Source organism: Chrysochloris asiatica, unplaced genomic scaffold (assembly GCF_000296735.1).
Source record: "Chrysochloris asiatica unplaced genomic scaffold, ChrAsi1.0 scaffold00010, whole genome shotgun sequence".
NCBI classification, from domain to species: Eukaryota; Metazoa; Chordata; class Mammalia; order Afrosoricida; family Chrysochloridae; genus Chrysochloris; species Chrysochloris asiatica.
In genome coordinates, this window is record NW_006408528.1 from 19,321,119 (window position 1) to 19,328,206 (window position 7,088).

Consider the following 7,088-nt stretch of genomic DNA (forward strand, 5'->3'; position numbering starts at 1 on the left):
ATTCACTGAAAAGAAATAATCTCACAATTAAATGAACTTCTATGTGAAAGAAAATATAAAAAGATTTGAAAACGTACAGGATAGATCCTAACCACTAAGAACTCATGTTAACCTCTTGCCAAAGAACATGAACTCAGTGATTAAAGGTGGCTTGCCTTTGCAATTCAAATGTGCAACATTCCATGTCTAGCTTTAAGGATTAAGTCAATCTCTTAATAAATAGTAAAGGACTCTGATGTTTGCAGGGTTTTTTGTAAATACAATGCTGAGAGTAACTTTGGAATTACATCCCAAAACAGTCATCATGATTGACAGAATCTATCAGATCTTGATGAAATGATTTAGAAAGGCAAGGACTATAGAACCTGATTTGTCCATACAGGTCCCTGGGATGATTGTTTACTTGGAAATTATATTGCAAAGGGGGCTATTGTTTTCAAAGTGAGCAGAAGAAAAGTGATTTTATCAGTTCCCAAGAAAATGTATTTATAAATATAGCATAACTACTAAGTCATATCATGCAAGTCACATGTAGGTGAAAAGTCATATCATGCAAGTCACATGTACGTGTATTGTTTTCTTTTTCTAATCAAGAAAAATTACTATTGGAGAGAGGTGAAAGGTATTTATTTCAAAACCATATGCCTGGCATAGGTAGGGTTTACCAGGAACTGCGCCTCAGACATGGCCAAAGTTGTTGGACCTTATATATATGACAGAAGAGTTAAGAAGGGTCAGAAGGGAGCCTTTAAAAGGAACACAAATAGAGAGGAATATGAAATCTGAAATGATTTGGTTTTATGCACTGGGATGCATAAAATAAATAGCTTATTTTTTGGTGCTTTTACTTTTTTTGTATTCCAATACTGTGGGTATTTCTTATAAAACATCTTCATACGAATCTTACTATATCAAATGATCAAAGACTTTTATATGTATAAGATAAAAAAATGTGTGATTTGCAATGTGAGTAGTATTTTATTCAGGAGCCCTGGTAGTGCAGTGGGATGTGTCAGACTGTTAGCTGCATTTGGTGGTTCAAACCTACCAATCAGTCTGCGGAAACAAGATGAGGGTATCTGCTCCTATAAAGATTCAGTCTCTAGAACACTAAAGAGTACTTCTCCCTCTTATAGGGGTCTCTGAGTAGAATAAACTCAATGGCAGTGGGTTTGGTATTTTATTCCTCCAAAGACTTTTAGGTAGTCTGGTTTGGTGCTACGAGTTAATGCACCAGACTGCAAAGCCATTTGAACTGCAAGGTTGGCAGTTCAAGCTCACCAGCTGCTCCTTGGAAAGCCTATACTGGGTTTCTATGGGTCAGAATCGACTCAACGGCCCTTGACAACAGGAGACTTGCTTATACTAAAATGCACCAATTTTATTTTATTTTGTAATAGAAAAGGAATGAAAACATTAACTGGGCTGTGTACAATTTTATAATAGTATGTCTAAGACATCTATTTATATCATGGATATTTACAAAGATTTTTTAATTCTGTTTATAAGTGCAAATAGAGCTTTTTATAATTTTTTACATGCAAAATTGTTTTACAACTATTTACTGAAACTGAAAATATAACAAGCTTTATGGAATGCTTGTTCTATACATTTTCTTATCAAGAGTTAACTTTTCACTGTCTAGACAATTTTTAAAAGGCCAATTCTACATATCAATATATGTGTATGTTGTTATGTGCTGTTGAGTTGGTTCCAACCCACAACGACCCTGTATAGGGTTTCTGAGGAGCAGCTGGTGACCTTGAGCTGCTGACATTGTGATTCAAACTGACTTTGCAATCCAGCACATTAACCCACAGCACCACACCATGACTCCACTAGACATGTATAACCACAATACATTTTAATCTAATGATAGTATTATTTCACATAACTCACTTTTTTTAAAATACAATAAGGCATGTAACACACTGACTTTTCAAAGTCCTGCCCTTTCTACATGTCCTTCCAGTTAACATAAATTCTGAGACTCAAGGATCAACTGTATCTTCCCTGGATGACTGGGAGACATCCCAGGAGCAAATAATGGGGCATCGAGTTGCCATGGCACAGGGTTATTTAGAGGAGCCATGGCCCATATTTGGTCACCCAAACCTTTCCCATTTCTCTCTTACTATGCTCTGGTAGCATAGTGTTATGAGTCGGGCTGTGTCAGCAGTTTGAAACTACCAGCTGTTCTGTGGGAGAAAGATGAGGCTTTCTGCTCCCGTAAAGATTTACAGACTTGGAAACCCTATGCAGGGTCGCTATGAGTCACAACCGACTCCATGGCACATAACTACCACTACCACCGCCACCACCATGCATGACTTCACATCTATACATAAGATGTCTACAGCAAGCAATATAACAACTATTTTTAAAAACTTCAGATCAAGGTTACATTTCTCAGTCATGTGTTTTCTGAACTTTCTGTTCACAAACATCTTTCACTTACTGAACTGCGTCATTTCACTTAACAGTTATAAGCTACAGTTAACATTTGATTGTTTACACATGTGTACTACTCTGATCATTTTCATTAGATATATCTGATTTTGTCAACTATTTTTGTAAGCTTCAGAAGACTGTATCTGCTGCTTCTTTTTGAATCATTTGACATATTTAATGCATTAATGGACATTTATCATTGATCAAAACCTGTCAGCCTAATTCTTGTTGGGTGATCCTGTTTAGGCTAAGTCACTATTGAAGCCATTTGAGTATATTAAACTTTTTTTCCAGATTTTCTGTGATAGTCCTAATATCAAACATCTTGTCTAGTTGTCTTTGTTGTTGTTAAGTGCCGTTGAGTCGGTTCCGACCCATAGCCACCCTGTATAGGGTTTCCGAGGAGTGACTGGTGAGCTTGAACCACCAACGTTGCAGTTTAAACGGCTTTGCTGTCTGGCACATTAACCCACAGCGCCTTTAGGAGTACGTATATTTTTGCCAGAGTGAATATATCAACTTTATGTTTGGAAAAGTTGTCAATTTAATATTGATATTAAACAGGCATCTGAATTCAAATAGCTGCTGTGGGGTATCTCAAATATGATTCTCTAGAGCAACTTGAGTCTTCCCTACCCACTTGTGAGAGTTAAGGTTTTAACTATCAACTTGATAAGGGCAGGATTCTCAGTAATTTGGCAGTTGAGATGTATTTACCCCATAATGAGATGTAACCCAATGTAATCAACTGTCTATGATGAGGTCTGCTATGGACGCTGAAATAGTGTTTCCTTGGGGGTGTGGCCTACTTCCAATGTATTAGACACTCAGACAAAGCTAGTTTGTTCTTGACTGGGTCTGGATCTTTCATTCGGCTCATCCTTGGACCTCTGGTTCTTTTGACTTGAGCAAGTGACTTGTTCTATTGCCTGCCTGCCTGCCTGCTGAGCTATCTGATTGACAGTTTGCCTGACTGATGTCTGACCTGTGGATCTTGGTTCATCTGACCTAGACTTGGGACTTTTCCACCTCTACAACTTTGTGGGTCATTTCCTTGATATAAATTCTCTTTATATATACATATATAGCTTTCACTGGTTTTGCTATTCTAGAGAACCCAGACTGACACCACCACAGGGAATGGGTGGGAAGAGATGCTTGAATAGTGAAGGGTAATTCAAAGAATCACAGAAACTGTAGAATTTAATGATCACACTCACTTCTCTAGTATAAGAACTATGAGGATTTCTTAAATACACAAAACATTAAGCTCTCGAGAAATATTATTTATAAATATTGAAAGCATGAAATACCATGCATATAGAGTCAAAGAAAATTTAATAGAAAAACTTACATTACAATTAACATGTTGTTATTGTTGTTAAGTACTGTCAAGTCAGATCAGACTCATAGCGTTCCTACGTAGGGTTTCTGAGGAGTGAGACATACTGGAGCTGGTGGGTTTGCATCACTTTATCCTACAACACCACACCAGGAAATACCTCATGTTAAATACCTTATGAAGACTAATTCCATGAGTAACCATGTATTTATTCTTCTCTGTAAGAAGGTTGAAAGAAATACTGTGAACTTAGATAAGTCCTTTATCCTTTTCTAAACTGTTACTTTATCCATAAAGTGAATCTCTAACTTGTATTCCATGAACTGCTTCCGAATGTTCTTTATCAGAAGAATTCCAGTATTATATTTAAAGCAGATGAAAGGGGCAGTGGTGGAATTGAAGTGTTGCATATATGTGGTGTGTGTGTGTAAGATTGGAGATATGCTACATTATAGGCTTTCCCAGAGGACTCTAGGGCCATTGGTGTGTAGTGTGATTGCTTAAATAGCCTTCTCTTAGTTCTTGTCAGCTATCAAATTTAATAATTCTATCATCCTATCTGGATCTTTTTCCATATCTGCCTCCATACATCTGATTTTAAATCAGTCCAGCCTTTGCATAACTGAGAGTCAAGAAACTATATACCTGTTTAATGGATTTTGTTTGGTTCCCCAGTGACAGCAGCTTATAAAAAGGCTAGCTGTGTAAAAGTTTGAAATTAAGGACCCACAGAAAGATTTTCCAGTTCCTGTCATTCCTGCTGGCTTCGGAATGACTCAGGCTTCCCAACAAGATCCTCAATTTGGAAGCTATATATTCAAATGCCAGAAGGATTTAGACATGAATGTGCAAATTGCTATATAAATAAAATGACTGTCACTAACTTCTTATTTTCCTTCATAAGATCGGTGTTATGATTCTGACTAATCTTGTCATAGCCATTTTATTCTATTTGAGCCTATGGATTTAGGTAGCAATGCTGTATTTGTAAGTCAGGGAAAAATTATTAAGCACACTGGAGGAGAACCTGCTATATCTTCTTTCCCTTAAAAAACAAAAAAAAAACAAAAAAACTTTTGAAAGGAAATGTATATTGCATTTTCCTTTGTACAGATACGTATCCTGATTTTTCTCCTGCTTGGGTGAACAAACAAGGTTGGATTATTCTTGGGAACTACCAAGATCCTTTTGTATGCTCCAGTACATCTCATATACTTTTGCCCAATAAATAATATCATTTGGGTGACTTACATCATGAGTAAAATACATATGCTTAAAAGTCCTCTAGTGCATTCTCCCCTATTGTTCTTCAGCCCTCTCCTATATGTAATTTACATTCCAGTCAAGGTAAAGGATACATTATTCCTATCAACACTGATTGTTTTCCCTCTTCTGTATCTTTGCTCTAACTTTGTTTTCTTACCAGAATGTCATTCTCATGCTCCCATTGTTTTTATTTCAGACAACCTCCAAGGTTCATGTCTATTCCATATATTCTATGTAGTCTATCTTACCAAAAGTACTCTTGAACAGCAATGAGCTCCATCTTCAGTCTTGGAATATTATTTATATACATTACTTTTTTCATTTTTATGCCCTTGCTTCTAGTATGAATTTATTGAAATGATAGAACATGCTCAGAAATTGTCCTAGGATTTTACGTATTTCCTGTAAAGACTTTTGATGTATGTTTTTGAACAAATAATTGGAAAGGTCTTCCTATATAACATGTGTGCAGAAAAATCTCCAGATGTAGCCAAAGTACAACACTATGAAGAAGGATAGTTTATTGATACAACTAGAGAATATGGGTCAGCACTGAAAATGTCCAGCTCAGTTCTAATCATCACTAAAGAAGAAATTTCCACAACTCCCTGCATCCCATCTTTATTGAAACTAGGGCAGGGAATGAGTCAAGCTGTCTTAGCTCCCTAGAAGGACGATCACATTTGTTGTATTCAAATTTGTATTTGGGGTAATTATTTACAAAATATGTGCGTGCACACACACATCAGGAGAGTTTGAAAAAAGAATCTAAAGTAAGTATCAGGAATATCAAGATTTTGTTTTGTTTTATTTATTATTAAATTCAACCTAGTTGTGCTGTGGGATCAGTATTGGCCTGTTAACTGCAAGGTCAGCAATTTCAACCCATCAGTCATTTCTTGGGAGAAAGAAGAGGTTGTCTGCTCTCATGAAGATTTACAATATTGAGAACTCTAAGGAGGCTCACTAGGAGTCAGAATTGACTTGATGGCAGTAGCGTGGGTTTTGTTTTGGTTTTATACTTATCACAGACAATATCCACAACTATACTAATAATCTTTACCATGTCATGACATCTGTTGAAGTAACTTCTTTCTTTTATTGACACATATCGTTCTTGAGGTCAAGATAGTAAATTTCTTTGCAGAATTTGGATTTACGATCAAATCAAACACAAATCTGTTTAGTTCTACTTGGAAGAATGTGTTTTAACAATAACTCTAAGTGCCTTTTCACATGTAATCTCAACTTTAGATTCATAAATGCTATTCACAATACTGTTTCTTAAAATAGGATGAATTAAAGTAAGTCATTAGTATCCATAATTAGGTAGCACACCACTGTAATAGAATCTTTAAGAAATGGCAATTTCTATTTGATCGTGTTTGAATTAAATGTCATCTGCTCAAAGTTAATTTGTTGTGGTTTCCAATTCAATTAATTCTCAATTCAGAAAACTTAAAGGTTGAAATATAAAGAATCATTCCATTGATTAGACAGACAATAGAGAAAAAGGAGGAAATGAAAGGTCTTTTAGGAAGTAGCTCTTGGAGCATATACTTTTAAAAATACACCATTTATTAAAGCATAACATTCATATAGAAAGGCAATAAGGCAAAGGTGTACAGATCAATGAGCTCTCACGAAGTGAGCACTGCCTTCTAACAGGCACTTAGATGAAGAAATACAGCATCACTGTTGATGTTAAGTGCCATCGAGTTGGTTTGCCTCAGGTATCCTGTGTAGCGCTTCCCAGAAGTGGCTGGTGGGTTTGAACTGCCAACTCTGTGGTTAGCAGTTCAGTGCTTATCCCACAGAACCACAACAGAATGCCATACAATATCATAAGCACCTCACAGTACTCCTCAAGCCCTCTTTTGACCCATAACCTTAAATATAACTACTCTCCTGACTTTCAACTGCAGTCTAATTTACGTGTGTGCACATACGTATAACACACACATGTATGTATGTGTATATATAAAATATATATATACATATATAGTACTATATATAGTGTATATATATA